Raw genomic sequence first — 18,476 nt, 5'->3', positions numbered from 1 at the left:
AGTTTTGTTTGGTGAGTGCACTGAAGATGGCTATGGCTATGTCTTTGAGGAGGCAGAGTATATTGATTCTGGGAGAAGGTGTATTCTGAGCATCGTGGATTGTCTGTGAATTTCAAGTTTCAAGGCATGCAGTTCGAGGAATGAAGTGGGCGGAATTCTTCCCGTTTTGTGAGAATACAGTTCACTTGAAGCATCTGGACATCATTGTAGTTCACTGTGGAGGCAACAGTTTGGGCTATGTTACCAGAATAACATTACAGTTTGCAATCAAGGATACATTTGGAAAGTTAATGAAACCATTTCCACATCTGCAAATTATGATTTTTCAGACAGCTCTTTAACTTAAGAAGTTGAATTGAACAAAATGGAAAAAGAGAAAAAAAATGAGGAGCACGTTTTAGAAAGTTACAAAAGATAATTAAGTTCTGTAGAATATTTGTTAGTGTAGTACATAAAGAAAAGTATAAAAGAGTCAAAAAAAGAAGAAAAGGTTATTTTAAGAGCCACTATTTTTGAACAAAAAATTATTAAAATAATTATCATTCTCCCACCCCACACCTGGAATTTTCCGTGGACTACCATGCTCTCTGTGGGCTAAGTAGGCTGCAAAGGGTCCTGGGATTATTTTGCAGGTCTATTTTTTTTTAACTGTGAAAGGCGGCTCCTGCTTTTTTTTCATTTAGGCAAGGTAAGGTGGGGGAGGGAGGGGGTACCAACCACAGAGACAGAAGTGCAGGTGGACAGAAGATGTTGTGCAGGCCTTACATTTAAGTTAGGTGGCAGTGGATCTCATGCTCCTTGACCACAACATCAAAAGCACTTTGAAATTGCTCCCCCCTACAGATCAGTGCTTTGCTGTACAAATATAGTACTGTGACCCTCGAAAGTAAGGTTCAAAAGTGTTGTGAATTGCCTGCAAGGCTGCTGCCATTATCCTCTGCCCCAGAGGAGTATTTTCTGTGGTGGCAGGAGCGGTCGGGGAAGATGGGGTGAAGGCTGTCAACCTGCTCCTCCCTGAGAATGGATCAGCCAAACTTCCCATAGGAATACAGCCCCAGTTTGCGATGACTATGTCCCCACACTCAGTGCATCTGATGTTGGCTGCCTGAGCCTTTGGTAGACCCCCAACGGTGGTAAAAAAAACACCACACCCAGAACTCACAGCTGGTGCTGGAGTTAGGCACTTCCTCTACCTCATCCTTGTCTTCCTCTTCATCCTCTTCTGCATCCTCATGCCTGTTTCTCTTTCCAGGCCCTCCAGATGTTGATGGTGGTGGTGCTGGGGGTGGCTGTAAGGAGGGATGGTTGCTGCTCTCTCCTGGATAGCCAGATTGATAATGACTAGAAGTAATGGCTGGGTACTTTCAGAAAAACCATTCATGGACCATGCGACTGCCCGTGGACCAGTGAGTCAAAAATAGGCCCTGGAAAGTTGCACAAAGTTGCCAGATAAACTAAGATTGGCTCTAGGAGTTCTGGAAGGGTAAATGTTCAACTTGAAACACCCTAGATTAGCCACAAATGTTTTAAACTGTCTGTATATCACGGACCCGTTCGTGAGTAGGCCATCACATGATGATATCCGGGGACATCCCGGGTGCTGATGGGACAAATGAGCATGCTATCCGCTGACTAATTAAAAGTATGTTATGCGAGAACAGACATGTTCGACAGGTAGCAATGTCAGCGGACACCCCACTGCTTAAATAGACACCCTGAACAGTCGTACAGTCCACAGACTATTAACTGAGGGTTTAAAAAAGAAAATATGAGGTTTTAAAAAAAAAATGATGACAGAATAATACACAAGACATATATAGTATAAAAAATAAATGTATTTTTGAAAGGCAGAGGTTATCGGAATCGGAAACAAAAATGGGAGGATTTGCAATTTCTATACAATGGAAGGATGTTTCATCAAAGCGTCATTCATTTATATTTTGGAAATGTGATGGGATGATTGCTGGGGACAAGGAGGACAGGTAAAGGAAGGACAGTGATAATCAACATTTCTAATAACATGATTTTTAAGATAATTTAAAAATTAATTGAAGAAATTAAGTTCATCCAATTTTGCAAACATCATCATGATTTCATTATGTACAGTTTGGGATAGAGATAGTCTTTGTGATTCTTGGGATTCTCCATAATTAAATTGGGGTGTTGTTTATTCATGTAAAGTATGAACTATAAGTAAAGAAGACACTATTATTTAATTGTGGTCTGTACACATTACATTATTTGTTTATATTAAAAGATGTATTGTTTACCATTAGAGATGTTTTCATCACTGTTTTCTTCTTCTGGAAGGTTTTCTTCCAACCACTCAAGTGTGTTTGCCATTTCTGTTAAAATAACAAAATAGTGATATTTGCATATAAGAATTGTTAACATAATGAATGGTAATAATAGAGAAATAAATACATTGTACTTTCTATTTGGTGAGAGATTGTTTTGGAATGGTTTTTAGTCATTCCATATACAGCCAAAGCATCTAATGCCATACCATCAAAAAAAAGCATCTAAAAAAGAAGCATCTAATGCGTGCTTTATCATTTTTTTTTTAATTGTGGGGAACCCCCATACCCCTTTGTTTAACCTTTGAAAACCCATTTGTATTAATCTAAACCCTTTACAATCTAAAAAATGCATTATATGCTTTTTTTAGATGCTTTTTTAGATGGTTTGGCTGTCGGTGCTTTGGGTGTCGATGCAATGATCAGATATCGTTTGGAATGAGCCCCTGGTATATGAGAGTCTGTATGAAGTTTTGAATTTAAGTGATAATATGAGGTTATATTGTGCTTCTGGGCTTTGTGAATGCTACCTTCTGTCCGCTGACTATTGCACTGTCCGCAGACATTACAGCTGCTACATTGGGGGTGATTATAATATAAGGAACTTGTAGCAAATTAAAGTGCACTGGTAAAACCTATGAAATTCAGTGAAGAAATGTTTTTAAAGGGACGTTTTGGTTAAATTGCACTAATAAAAACCTTTGAAATTCAAAGTTTGGTAAAGAGACGTTATGGTTACAAGTGTAAACCCAAAGAAATCAGTAATTCACCAGTTATGGTAAGCTGAACAACCATAACTTGTGCCACCACCGTGCACAGGTAACACTAACACCAATTACATCAAAGATGACATCACACATGTAATTGATGTCATCACTGATGACATCACATATGTAATTATTTTTAATTAAACGTCTCTAAAAGGGGTTGTGTTTATAATGGCAGTATCAAGATGTCAGGGGTGACTGGGAGACCTATCATGAACTAAGTAATGTGTTAAAGAAAATACTCCTCTGAACAAAACATGATTCAAGGGATTTTCAGTTTTACTTGTAACCTTAACGTCCCTTTAACAAAGTTTTTTCGCTGAATTTCATAGGTTTTTGTTAGTGCAACTTAACCCTAACGTGCCATTAGCAACTTTTTTTTTGTGAATTTCATGGGTTTTTGTTAGTGAAACTTAACCATGATGTCCCTTTAAGACATTTTTTCTGTGAATTTCATAGGTTTTTGCTAGTGCACCCTTAATCTGCTACAAGCTCCTTATATCATATCCCACGGACAGTGCGGTGGTCCGCAGACTTCGGATAGCATTCACAAATCCCAGAATCATAGGGGAGACCCAAAAAAATTGTACCCATCATCCAACAAACAGATGTACATGAAATCATAACTCATTTTTACGACACACAAATATACATTTTTGTCCAAAAACTTACTTTACAAAATACCAATTATTTTTTCATCTAGTACACATTACATTTGAATGCACCAATCACAAACCATAATGTACACTTCATATAATCTCCTCAGTATATTGAAAAACAGCAAGTGCTTATTGGAGAACAAATTCTCACTAAATAGTAAGTGCATTGTATTTATTTCTCTATTGTTAGCTTTCATTATATAAACAATAAACATGCGTTATAAGACCGAAGCACTTTTTTTTCTCACAGAAATGGCAAACACACTAGAGTGGTTAGAGGAGTACTTCCCAAAAGAGGAAATGAGTAACAATAACATATCTAATGGTATGAAATAAATATTTTAATGTAAACAAATAATGTAATTTGTACAAACATACTAAAATAATAATTTCTGTTTTTCTTACAGTCCATAGTTTTCATGAAGAAACCACGCCCCAGTTTAATTATGCAAAATCCCAGGAATCACAGAGTCCTATCCCCAACTGTAAATAATCAAATCATGAACTTGTCTAAAAAATGGGATGAACTAAGTAATGATTTTAAAGACCTTTTACAGTATGTGAAAAATCATGTCAATACAAATGTTTTCTATCTCGGTCCTTCTTGCACCTGTCCCCCTTCTCCTCATCAATCATCCCTATCAAATTCTGAACATTTTAATCAAAGAAGCTTTGATGAAAGCTCACTCCCTTCCTCTCCTCATGATTATTGTACGAACATTCTTAATACTCCCATTTATGTTTCCCATTCCTTTCTTGAATAAATATATTTGTTATACTATTGTTGTGTGAAAATTCCTGTTTTTTTAAAACCCCAATTATAAGTCTGTGGACTCTATGGCTGTCCAGGGTGTCCGCACACAAAATGGAGATGTCCTGACATGTCCGGTCTCGCATGACACACTTTAAATTAGTCTGCAGACACTGCGCCTTTTCTACAGTCTTGCGTGCAATGCGCCTTGCGATTCCAGTCTGATGGGTGTCTGCAGATGGCCATCATCATATGTCTGTGAATTTTGTTTGTGACCGTGTACAGTATTAAACTGCATTTTCCACCAATCTAGTGTTTTTCAAGCTGAAACTTTACCTTTGCACATCTCCCAGACCCATTCTTGGTTAATCTGGAAACTTTTTACAACTTTTCAAGGCCTATTTGCAACTGAGTTGTCTCTGGACAGCACTACTATCCGTGGATGTTCCCTCTAAAGGGATGCACCTATTACTTTTCCTCATTTTCAATCTGGCTATCCAGGAGAAGGCAGCTGCTGGTAGTTCCTGAGGTCCTGCTGTGCTGCTTTGGAGATCCGTTTTGTGAGACCATCATGGCATCTGCTTTGTCCACGTCTATTCCACAACCACCCCAACACCACCACCATCACTATGTGGAAGGCCTGGACAGGGGAACAGGTGCAGAGATGCAGATGAGGATCAAGAGGAAGAAGAGGATGAGGTGGAAGAAGTCCCTATCTCCAATAATCAGTGTGAATCCTGGGTGTGGCAATTTTTTTACGACCGTTGGAAATCTCCCAAAGGCTCGTGCAAGCAAGGTTTGATGCACTGAGTCCAAAGTGTACTCAGTCGTGGGAAACTTGGCTTGAATTCCTAAGGGACAACATCCATGAGGCACCACACCAAATCTAACCAACCAACAGCTCTGAGAAAGGCGTTACCTTTTTCAGGTAAGAGTAGGTTGACATCCTCCACCACAACATCTTCAACTGCTACTGTTACCACAACGGATACTCCTTTGGAGCAGATGATCCCAGTGGTGGCTTCACAGGCCATAGAGAATGCTGTTGACCCTTACCTTTTGAGGGTACAGTGTGTACTGTGAAGCACTGATCTGTATAGGGGCGCAGTTTCAGAGTGCTTTTGATACTGCGGTCACAGAGCACGAGAAACACTGCCACCAATTTAAATTTTATGGCCACCCAACATCTTACTCCGTCCACCTGCCCCTCTGTCTCTGTGATTGGTTTCCCTTAACTCCCTTCCATCCCCCCTTACCATGCCCCTTCAGGAAAAATATGAAAAAAGCCACACAAAAATAAAAAAATAAAAATGGTCCTTTACGAGCCACATTTCACAGTTAAAAAATAGAAGTGAGAAAATAAGTTACAGGCCCCTGTGCAGCCTGTATAGTCTGCGGACAGCGTGGTAAAACTCATATATATATAAAAATTCAAGGCGTGGCGTTGGACAGTTGAAACCATTGAAATTGTTTCGCATTAAAAAATGGTGGCTCTTAAAAGAACCTTTTTTGTGTTTTTGGCTTTTATATTTTTAACCAAGGCAGTCATTCAAATGCAGGCAGAAGCGCAACACAATCATGCATCTTTCTTTTGTTTACCTACATGTAATCATGATACACACTCTTGGTCACTTACCGGATGTGCACTCGTAATCCGGAAGGCCTCCCACGCCTTGCACCTGATCCCTACGAATGAATTGGCTCATAGCCTGTTCATGCGGGGTGAGCTGCTCCTCCTCTGGTGGCCCCCCTCCAGTGCCATAGCAGAGACGAGGCGGGCTCCCAACTTGGACTTGGTGAGACGGTTGAGTTCATTCCACTGCTTCATGACCTGAGAAGCAATGTGCTTCTCATACCCTAAGATGTTTATCTCATCTGTGACATGCTGCCGATGCAACATACGCTGAGCAGGTGTATGTGTGCTCCCTGACTGCAGGCACATGTCATGGTGGTAATTGGTCATGTAGTACATGACGATCTGGATTTCTGCATCATTGAAGATCCTCTTCCTCAACGTGCCAGTGTCCTGTGCCATGCCATGGGTTGAGCGTGTTGCTGCTGCGCAGGCTTTGCCTTCTTGACATGTGGTGTTGACCCTGTATTGATGGGACCTCTCAGGGCCCCAGGTGCTAGACCACTATTGGCCTGAACCATGGCATCACCCACTGATGCTGGGACAGCAGCTTTCACTGCATGTTCCTTACCCTTCTGGCCAGGGACAGCATCTTTCATTGCAGGTCCCTTACCCTTCTGGCCAGGGACAGCAGCTTCCACTGCAGGCCCCTTACCATTCTGGCCAGGGACAGCTGCTTCCACTGCAGGTCCCTTACCCTTCTGGCCAGGGACAGCAGCTCCCACTACGTGGGACCAATCCCTTTGTGGGAGGGCAGCAGCCTCCACTGCATGGCCCAACCCCTTTGGGGGGAGAGCAGCTTTCACTGCATGCCCCGACCACTTTGGGTGGGAGCAGCAGCTTCCACTGCATGGCCCTAACCCCTTTGGGGAGGCAGCAGCTTTCAATGCACTTCCCTGACCCCGGCCACCTATGCCACCTTTCCCTCCTGGGGCCTTTTTCCTGGTGAATTTAAACAATGGATGGCACACCAAGCAATAGTCTTGGGCAATTTGAGTGAGGGGGCAGTGTCCATGATGGAAAACATACTTCAGTGGTCCAGCAAGGGTCAATGTACCCCTGGGGCCAAAAATATGGAACGCGTAATGCACATGCATCCCACAAAAATAAAAATATTGAATAGGCGAGACCTTGATAGCTTCTATAAAAAGAAAAAGAGTTACTCGATACGCAGTGGCACCCAGCAATACGAAAAATGCATACATGACCCCCAGAAAGCTATTGCAAAGGTAAGAATGGAGGTTCACGATACACAGGGGCACCAAGAGTAGGGAAAATGCATACGCAACTCACTGTTAGCCTCTGACAAAACAAAAGTAGATGCGTGTATGTGCAGAGGCAAATCCCCCACCAAATTAAGAAGTTAGTATGGTCCCAGAAGTGAACGAATTCCGTGGAAGACCAAAAACTAGATGTAATCCACTCGTCCGTCTACTCCCAATTGTACATATGGTTGGATTTGTTTTCACACATAATCCTATATAACCCCTGTTTCTGGCATACTGAACGCCAGCATGCAGCTTATGTCACATAAGTTACGCACTGAGGGCCTTTCCTCGCATTTCATGTGCCCGCGCTAATTTCGAACGCGCAAAGTAACTGTCACTCTGTTTCTGTCTGCCCATGCTCCTGCCTACTAGCATTTAAACCTGTGTCCTACTATACTGAGCTGCCTCGTACCGAGCCATCTGCTGCTGCCTGCCCAATGTGAGTGCCTGCTGCCCACCTGCCCGCATTTTGAGTGCCTGCTGCCCAGCCATTGCCAGTACTCCTGTCCTTGGCCCAGTGTCCACCTCAGCTGATTCACCGGACACCCACCATGCCTTACCATCACCACCGCTCCACAGTCTCCAGGACCACCTTGCCCACCCACACCTGCCTCAGAGTTTTCCATGTCACAACCATCATCTTCTGAAGTAAGTGGCAACCCCATGGCAGCGAAGCAGTGGGCAGTCAACTTCACTGCCAAGGAAGTTGACATCCTGGTGGAGAAGGTCCGGGGGAATTATGAAGCCCTCTTCAAATGATAAACTCAACACAGCAAGGATGGATGTCAGCTGATCTGGGCCAGGTTGGTGGATGCCATCAATGTGAAGAGCGTGGCATCCCAGACCATTAAGACCGTGCATAAGCGCTGGGAGAACCCGAAATCCAGGACCCACAGAAAGGCCCTGCGCTACCTCCAGGCCGGTGCTTCCACAGAGGGGCAGCATGTGCATAGGTGCCGGCTGAATATCACCAACATGCGGGACCTGGAGAAGTTTTACCCGGTGCTGCACACCCAGGTCAGCGATTTGCACCAATGTCTGGAGTTGTCTGGTGAGTATCCATGTGTTGATATGCTCTTCAGTTCATGTGCATGTTGCTACATGTTGGAAGTGTGCCCCTTAAGCTTTCAGCAAGTATGCCTCTGATACCGATGTGTGCGTGCATGCCCATTACATTGCTATCCATCTGTGTATTGGACCATACATCTTCTGATCGAGATAATCCTTGCCTTGTGTGTTGTACTGCTGACAGTGTTGGTACTTGTGTCTGAGACGTGCTGGTGTGACAAGTGTAAAAGTTGATGTAGTGTTGCCTGTGTCATGTGCATGCATGATGTTCATGTGTATGTGGGAAAGATGGGAATGTGTGACTGGCCATCACTCACACATGGAAGCAACACGTGCATTTGGATTCTGATGTAGTCATGATGTGGGGATACATTTACCGGGACTCTGAGGTGATTGCTCATCACACTGCTTTTGGACTCTCTCTTGATGTGTGTGCATGTATCCGCAGAGATATGGATTGCATGTCCATGTGAGTGGTGGTGTAGGATGATGGTTGTTCCCTTGACTAGTCATGTAACTGTGATTTTTTTGTATTGCCACGCACACATTGGTGCAGTACACTGATGTTTGTGTTCTGTGTTTCGTTTTCCACAGTTGCGTCGGAAAATGAGGGCGGAAGCAGTGCTGTGGAGCATGGCAGCGGGGATGCCTCCACCAGGCAGAGGCGCAAAGCCCAGTCATGCCACCACAACAACATCTCATCAGGGAGCAAGGTGGCTGGGGCCACACCGGGACCATCAGGCAATGCTGTTGGGGGTAAGTCCAAGAGGGCGAAGGTGGTAGTGTACTCCTCATCATTGGGGGGACAGGTGGTGCAACACAGGAGCCATCCATTGCAGAAGATGCCCCAGAGTCATCCAAGTTGGCCTGGGTGGAGGGGGAAGAGGTGGCCGTAGAAACACAGCCCATGGGGTCAGGCGTAATGTGGCACCCTCCTCGTCTTCCTCCTCTGTACACCAGTCATCCTCTGGGGCACCTTCCAGCCCACATACCACCAGGGCCCCCTGTGCACCAGTCTCACCCAGATTGCCCAGTCTGGTGGACCCAACATCCCTGCCCAAGTTGGGAGTCCAGGTTCAATCAGCTGAGGTGGTTACTGTGCCAATCCAGGCACCAACAGGAACTCCGGCAATGGAGGGACAGCAGGCATGCACAAGCAGGGCACGGGGCGTATGCCTCTGGGTATCGTCATCAGCCCGGAGGGTGTACACACAAAGCAGGCACTGGCGCTGGGGCAGCAGCAGCAGGCTTTAAGGAGGAGGCTCATTTTCTCAGGGTACAACCATCACAAGGGGGTAGGTGAACGGTGTGAGGCAGGATGTAAATGTAGAGCTCAGACAGAGGATATCTTCCATCTACTTGCGCTATGGGCAGCAAACAGGAGCAGAGAGGCAGCGGGCTTGGGAGGCTAGGGTGATGATAGTCAGGGCAGAAGTTGTGCTGTGTTGGGCAAGGAGGCAGGCTACCATCCTGGAGGAAACTTGCAGGGAGGTGGAGGGGATGGAGAGACATATTCTGGAGGCCCTGCAAGCCCTCAAGGAAATAACAGATGCCCACCTGGGGGAAATGGACATAGCGCTGGATGATGCCCTGGTGGAGAGTCTGAGCAACATAGTTGATGGGGAGATGGTCTAGCCCGCTGCTTGCGTATAGTTATTTAGGTGTATGCTACCTTTTATTTTTAAAATTTTCACCAGACTATTCGGACATTCCTTCCCATTTTTTACTGTATATAGCTATTTAGGTGTAGGTTCTGTTTATTTTTTTGATTTTCACCGGACTCTTTGGACATTTCTTCCTATTTTTAATTGTATATAGTTATTTAGGCATGATGAGTATGTTCTTTGAGTACATTTACATGCACAGCTTTATTTTTTGGTTGTAAATTTATGATGGAAATATTTATTGAAAATATATATTTTGTGTGTGCAATTCCTCGCTTCTTGCTGTTCATTTGGGTGTGAGCCTTGATAGTTCTATATTGAGGCCGTGCTTCTCTCCATTGGGAGTCATATGTCTGGTTGCATACATGCTTTTGTATTGTTCTTATTTCAATGGTTGGCAATGGTAGGATGAACATGTGCCTGACGTGTTGGTATGTCAACTAGACAGATGGGTGTGCACTGTCTTATTGGATTAACTTTGACCTGTGCTCCATCACTCTGTGTTTGGCTTCACTGTGGTGGGTTGGAGGTAGGCTGACTGGGGGAGTCTTCCATGCTCACCGTCATTGCACATGACTTTTTAAATGCTGTGTAAAACACATGTTGTGCATCCACCTTCAGCAGCATGTGTTATCACACAATGCCTTCTCTCAGGTATTGGTCAACCTCTACCATTGGTATGCAGTAGTGGCACATTTTTCATATTCCAGGGTGGCTGCACAATTCACTAGTCTATGCGAGTCATGTTCTCTCTGATGGCTGCCCTACCATCAGCAATGCATGGACCTGTCACGTGAGAGTTCCCTGACAGCTATCTGACCACCCAGCTAACTCATGGACGGGCTGTGACAAGCCTCCCCATTGTCTGTGTATTCTGCTGCAATGTTTCATAAGTTTGCTTCTTCACTCACATTCTGTCACCGTGCTTTGATGCCATGGCAATTTTGCATGATGTCCCTTCTGCAGGGCGATGCCTGTGGGGGCATCACAAGTAAGGGGGGCTGGTGTCCCATCTGGACGGGGCTGCATGCGGGGGGGTCCCAGGTGAGGGGGCTTGTGTCCGATCTGGAGGGGGGTTGAATGCAGGGACATCACAGGTGTAGGAGGCTGGTGTCCCATCTGGAGGGGGCTGCATGTATGGAGTATCACAGGCGAGGGGAGCTGGTGTCCCATCTGGAGGGGGCTGCCTGTGGGGGCTCTCACAGGTGAGGGAGGCTGGTGTTCCATCTGGAGGGGGCTGCTTGCAGGGGGCATTGCAGGAGAGGGGGGCTGGTGTCCTGTCTGGAGGGGGCTGCCTGCAGGGGGCATCACAGGTGAGGGAGGCTGGTGTCCCATCTGGAAGGAGGCTAGTGTCCCTTCGGGATGGGGCTGCCTGCAGGGGTGTCACAGGTGAAGGAGGTTGGTGTCCCATCTGGAGGGGGCTGCATGCATGGTGCATCACAGGTGAGGGGGGATGGTGTCCCTTCTGGAGGGGGCCGCCTGAAAGGGGATTCACAGGTGAGGGGGGCTGGTGTCCCTTCTGGGGGTGCTGCCTGCAGGATGCATCACAGGTGAGGGGGGCTGGTGGCCTGTCTATGGGGGCTGCCTGCAATGGGCCTTACAGGTGAGTGGGCTGGTGTCCCGTCTGGAGGGGGCTGCATGCGGGGGTCGTCAAAGGTGAGGGGGAATGGTGTCCCATCTGAAGGGGGCTAGCTGCAGGGGATGTCACAGGTGAGAGGGGCTGGTGATCCGTCTGAAGAGAGCTGCCTGTCGGGGTGTCCCTTCTGGAGGGGGCTGCCTGCAGGGGCATCACAGGTGAGGGGGAATGGTGTCCCTTCTGGAGGGGGCTGCCTGCAGGGGGATTCACAGGTGGGGGGCTGGTGTCCCTTCTGGGGGTGCTGCCTGCAGGATGCATCACAGGGGAGGGGGGCTGGTGGCCCGTCTATGGGGGCTGCCTGCACTGGGCCTTACAGGTGAGTGGGCTGGTGTCCCATCTGGAGGGGTCTGCCTGTGAGGGGCATCACAGGTGAGGGGTGCTGGTGTCCTGTCTGGAGGGGACTGCCTTTGGGGTTATCACAGGTGAGGGGGGCTGGTGTCCCTTCTGGAGGGGGCTGCCTGCAGGGGGCCTCACATGTGAAGGGGGGATGGTATCCCATCTGGAGGGGGCTGCATGCAGGGGGCGTCACAGGTGAGGGGGGCTGGTATCCATTCTGGATGGGGCTGCCTGTGGGGGCATCACAGATGAGGGGGGCTGGTGTCCCATCTGGAGGGGGCTGCCTGCTGGGTCTCATAGGTGAGGGGGACTGGTGTCCTTTCTGGAGGCTGCTACCTGCGGGGGGCATCACAGGAGAGGGGGGCTGGTGTCTCATCCGGAGGGGCTGCCTGCGGAGGTGTCAAAGGTGAGAGGGGCTGGTGTCCCATTTAGAGGGGAGCTTCCTGTGGGAGGCCTCACAGGTGAGGGGGGCTGGTGTCCCATCTGAAGGGGGCTGCCTGCAGGGGGAAACACAGGTGAGCGCGTCTGGTGTCCTGTTTGGAGGGGGCTGCCTGGGGAGGACATCACATGTGGGGGGCTGGTGTCCCATCGGGAGGAGGCTGCCTGTGGGGGGCATCACAGGTGAAGGGGGCTGTTGTCCCATCTGGAGGGGGCTGCCTTCAGGGGGCATCACAGGTGAGGTAGGCTGGTGTCCCGTCTGCAGGGGGCTGCCAGTGGGGGATGTTGCTTCTGGAGGGGGCTGCCTGAAGGGGGCGTCAAACGTGAGGGGGGCTGGTGTCCCATCTTGAGGGGCTGCCTGCGGGTGGAATCACAGGTGAGGGGGGGGCGGTTGGTCCATCTGGAGGGGTCTGCCTGCAGGGGTCGTCAAAGGTGAGCGGGGGATGGTGTCCCATCTGGAGGGTGCTAACTGTGGGGGGCATCACGGGTAAGGGGGCTGGAGTCCCATCTGGAGGGGGCTGCCTGTTGGGGTGTCCCTTCTGTTGGGGGCTGCCTATGGGTGCATCACGGGTGAGGGGAACTGGTGTCCCGTCTAGAGGGGGCTGCCTGCTGGGGGATCACAGGTGAGCGGCTGGTGTCCCATCTGGACAGGTCTGCCTATGGGGGGCCTCACAGTTGAGGGTGGCTAGTGTCCCATCTGGAGGGGGATGCCTGCACAGGGAATCACAGGTGAGGGGGGCTGGTGTCCTGTCTGGAGGGGGCTACCTGCGGGGGGCATCACAGGAGAGGGGGGCTGGTGTCTCATCCGGAGGGGCTGCTTGGGGGGTGTCAAAGGTGAGAGGGGCTGGTGTCCCATTTAGAGGGGAGCTTCCTGTGGGAGGCCTCACAGGTGAGGGGGGCTGGTGTCCCATCTGAAGGGGGCTGCCTGCAGGGGGAAACACAGGTGAGGGCTCCTGGTGTCCTGTTTGGAGGGGGCTGCCTGCGGAGGACATCACAGGTGGGGGGGCTGGTGTCCCATCGGGAGGAGGCTGCCTGTGGGGGGCATCACAGTTGAAGGGGGCTGTTGTCCCATCTGGAGGGGGCTGCCTTCAGGGGGCATCACAGGTGAGGTAGGCTGGTGTCCCGTCTGGAGGTGGCTGCCAGTGGGGGATGTTGCTTCTGGAGGGGGCTGCCTGCAGGGGGCGTCACAGGTGAGGGGGGCTGGTGTCCCATCTTGAGGGGCTGCCTGCGGCTGGAATCACAGGTGAGGGGGGGGCGGTTGGTCCATCTGGAGGGGTCGGCCTGCAGGGGTCGTCAAAGGTGAGGGGGGATGGTGTCCCATCTGGAGGGTGCTAACTGTGGGGGGCATCACAGGTAAGGGGGTTGGAGTCCCATCTGGAGGGGGCTGCCTGTTGGGGTGTCCCTTCTGTAGGGGGCTGCCTACGGGCGCATCACAGGTGAGGGGAACTGGTGTCCCGTCTAGAGGGGGCTGCCTGCTGGGGGTATCACAGGTGAGCGGCTGGTGTCCCATCTGGACAGGTCTGCCTATGGGGGGCCTCACAGGTGAGGGGGGCTGGTGTCCCATCTGGAGGGGGCTGCCTGCACGGGGAATCACAGGTAAGGGGGGCTGGTGTCCTGTCCTGAGGGGGCTACCTGCGGGGGGCATCACAGGAGAGGGGGGCTGGTGTCTCATCTGGAGGGGGCTGCCTGCGGGGATGTCAAAGGTGAGAGGGGCTGGTGTCCAATTTAGAGGGGAGCTTCCTGTGGGAGGCCTCACATGTGAGGGGGGCTGGTGTCCCATCTGAAGGGGGCTGCCTGCAGGGGGAAACACAGGTGAGGGCGCCTTGTGTCCTGTTTGGAGGGGGCTGCCTGCGGGGGACATCACAGGTGGGGGGGCTGGTGTCCCATTAGGAGGAGGCAGCCTGTGGGGGGCATCACAGTTGAAGGGGGCTGTTGTCCCATCTGGAGGGGGTTGACTTCAGGGGGCATCATAGGTGAGGTAGGCTGGTGTGCCGTCTGGAGGGGGCTGCCAGTGGGGGATGTTGCTTCTGGAGGGGGCTGCCTGCAGGGGGTGTCACAGGTGAGGGGGGCTGGTGTCCCATCTTGAGGGGCTGCCTGCGGGTGGAATCACAGGTGAGGGGGGGCGGTTGGTCCACCTGGAGGGGTCTGCCTGTAGGGGTCGTCAAAGGTGAGGGGGGATGGTGTCCCATCTGGAGGGTGCTAACTGTGGGGGGCATCACAGGTAAGGGGGCTGGAGTCCCATCTGGAGGAGGCTCCCTGTTGGGGTGTCCCTTCTGTAGGGGGATGCCTACGGGCGCATCACAGGTGAGGGGGGCTGGTGTCCCGTCTAGAGGGGGCTGCCTGCTGGGGGGATCACAGGTGAGTCGCTGGTGTCCCATCTGGACAGGTCTGCCTATGGGGGGCCTCACAGGTGAGGGGGGCTGGTGTCCGATCTGGAGGGGGCTGCCTGCGCGGGGAATCACAGGTGAGGGGGGCTGGTGTCCTGTCTGGAGGGGGCTACCTGCAGGGGGCATCACAGGTGAGGGTGGCTGGTGTCCCATCTGGAGGGGGCTACCTGCAGGGGGCCTCACATGTGAAGGGGGGATGGTGTCCCATCTGGAGGGGGCTGTCTGTTGGGGTGTCCCTTCTGGAGGGGGTTCACAGGTAAGGGGGCTGGAGTCCCGCCTGGAGGGGGCTGCCTGTGGAGGGCATCACAGGTGATGGGGGGTGTTGTCCCATCTGGAGGGGGCTGCCTCTGGGGGGCCTCACAGGTGAGGGAGGCTGGTGTCCCTTCTCGAGGGAGCTGCCTGTGGGGGTGTCACAGGTGAGGGGGCTGGTGTCCATCTGGAAGGGGCTGCCTGCGGGGGGCATTACAGAAGAGGGGGGCTGGTGTCATATCTGGAGGGGGCTGCCTGCGGGTGTGTCAAAGGTGAGAGGGGCTGGTGTCCCATTTAGAGGGGGCTTTCTGCAGGGGGCCTTTACAGGTGAGCTGAGCTGGTGTCCCATCTGGAGGGGGTTGCCGGCAGGTGGAAACACAGGTAATGGTGCCTGGTGTCCTGTCTGGAGGGGACTGCATGTGGGGGACATCACAGGTGGGGGGACTGGTGTCCCATTGGGAGGAGGCTGCCTGTGGGGGGCACACAACTGAGGGGGGTTGGTGTCCCATCTAGAGGGGCTGCCTGTGGGGGTTTACCTTCTGGAGGGGGCCTAAAGCTTCACTGTACTGGCCTTTGCTCACATGTTATGGGGAAACTGATATGTCCTTAAGGCTGTCAGTACTGGGAAACAGTGTCTCCTTTAGTCATGTTACTACTTTGCAACTTGTGTTTACTTTTGCATCACTTGTGGTAACTTTTTATCATTGCACATAGTAGCTTACACTGCAGTGCAATGGGGTACATTTTTGTTTTGCTCTAGACTAATACTCAAATGATCTTTTGGTTACTCTAGATGTGCTTAAAAGATGGGTTGGTGGCAGCAGTGACTTTTCCCCACTTTTTGGGGAATTTAATCTTAGCTTTACCGCGTTTACCACTTTTGGCTACTGACTGTGGTTACTGGTCAAACATGGCTGTGCAAAGAGATTTTCGCCTGTTCTTTTTGCCATCTTGTTGTTAAGCCTTCTTCCTGGCCTCAGAGTCCAGGAAGATCCTTATAAGGACTTCCAGTGCCCGGGAAAGCAATGGCTTTTGGCGGGCTACTGGAGGACTTTTTGTGTTTGCAGGCAGGATGTGGGCTGGGTCAGTCTGACCCTAAGCCACCGCTTGGTTTCTGTGTGTCTGAGTGGTTTGCATGAGTGTTCCTGCCAGTGGTCTTGATTGGACCACCATGGGGCGTGTGTGTGGGCTAGTTCTGCTATTGGCTAGTGGGAGTTTCGAAGCCTACCTAGCTTTTAGGATAAGAAGAGGACCCCTGCATGCATTCTTCAGAGATCCGGGAGAAACCTGAAGGAGCCAAGTATCCTGTCCAGCTGCGAGACCCATGAAGAAACCCGAAACCTGACTGAACGAGGCCTGCCAACCAAATTCTGCTGCAGTCCCTGTGTATCCCTGTCTTGCTCATGATCTTCAGTAAGCCTGCGAAGGTGCTATGACCCTTGGAGTATCGGGACCATCCATTCCCGACGTCTACTCGGTGCCCAGCACAAAAACTTCCTTCTGAAGTGCCATGGAACCGTTCTGTGGCTGACCAGCTTTGTTTTTGAGCTACTGGGTTAACTTTGTCATTGTTCAGGTTTTCCGCCTGAGATTTGGGACACCCTCAGCTGCTACTGAATCACCACCCTCCGCGAAATTTCGGCATCCTAGCTCCAAGATGACCTGAGAAAGACCGGAAAGTCTGACCGCGATTACTGAGTCCTTTTGTATCGCTGTGCATGGCTTGCACCATCCAAAACCTGCTTTTCTGACACAAGTCCAGACCCTAGAGGGGTGCTGCATCATTTCTTTTTGCATTCCTCGACCGAGAGTCCTTGCACCAGCAAAAGATTCCAACCGGAGTGAAGCTCAAACAGGCAACCCCTGAAAATCGAAGACCGCAGATTTCAGAGATAAGAGCAAGCCAGGACACCCTTCATTTGTTCTACAAAGACTTGGAAAGATTCGGAATAAGGGGGGTACGGTACAGAGCTTTTAAACTTACTCTATACTCCCATTATAGGTCAATGGGCTTATAATAATCCTTTTTCTTATACAATTGGCTTTGCCATTACTTGCCTTGGCAAGCCTTCTGACTGGTAGGGGTAATTTTGGCCACTTGTCTACATTGAACCCTAACTCCAAGAATCCATCACTGGACCCCAGAGACCCTACCTACTGTTTTCTTGCATCCTAACTTCTGTGTAACTGTATCCTGAACAACAGGGCACAAGGCTCCAGGCAATTTAGGGTTGGACAATTTTAGCTAGGGATTGTCCCTGTGGACCTTTTGTGTATGATACTTACCTATTCATGCCGTTGCAGGAGCATTTGATTCGTATTGTGCATGTGAACCTGTGAATGTATATATATAATTTAGGTGAGGGGGGCTGGTGTCCCTTCTGGAGGGGGCAGCCTGCAGGGGGTGTCACAGGTGAGGGGGGCTAGTGTCCTCTCTCGAAGGGACTGCCAGCAGGGGACCTCACAGGTGAGGGGGGCTTGAGTCCTGGCTGGACGGGGCTGCCTGCGGGGGATGTCACAGGTGAGGGGGGCTGATGTTCCACCTGGAGGGGGCTGCCTGCGTGAGGCATCAGATGTGAGGGGAACTGGTGTTTCTTCTGGAGGGGAATGCCTGCATGGGGTGTCGCAGGTGAGGGGGTCTGGTGTCCTTTCTGGGGGGGATGCCTGTGGGGGGCATCATAGGTGAGGGGGGGCTGGTGTGCGATCTGAAGGAGGCTGCCTGCAGGGGATGTCAGAGGTGAGGGGGGCTGGTGTCCCTTCTGGAGGGGACAGCTGGGGGGCATCACAGGTGAGGGGGATTGGTGTGCCATCTGGTGGAGACTGCCTGCAATGGGCCTCACAGGTAAGGGGGCTGGTGTCCCGTCTGGAGGGGACTGCCTGCGGGCGGCTTCTAAGTTGAGGGGGGCTGGTGTCCCATCTGGAGGGGTCTGCCTGTGGGGGACGTCACAGGTGAGGGGGGCTGGTGCCCCTTCTGGAGGGGGCTGCCTGCAGGTGGCGTCACATGTGAGGGGGGCTGTTGTCCTATCTGGATGGGGCTGTCTGTGGGGGTGTCCCTTCTGAAGGGGGCTGCCTGTGGGGGCATCACAGGTGAGGGTGGGCTGGTGTCCCGTCTAGAGGGGGCTGCCTGCGCAGGGCATCACAGGTGAGGGGGGCTGGTGTCCCATCTGGAGGGGGCTACCTGCAGGGTGCCACACAGGTGAGGGGGCTTTTGTCCCATCTGGAGGGGGCAGCATGCGGCAGCATCACAGGTGAGGGGCTGGTGTCCCTTCTGGAGGGGGCTGCCTGCAGGGGCCTCACAGGTGAGAGGGCTGGTGCCCCTTCTG

Source organism: Ambystoma mexicanum, chromosome 14 (genome assembly GCF_040938575.1).
Source record: "Ambystoma mexicanum isolate Mex_15411 chromosome 14, UKY_AmexF1_1, whole genome shotgun sequence".
Classification (NCBI taxonomy): domain Eukaryota; kingdom Metazoa; phylum Chordata; class Amphibia; order Caudata; family Ambystomatidae; genus Ambystoma; species Ambystoma mexicanum.
This window is presented reverse-complemented; position numbering follows the sequence as displayed.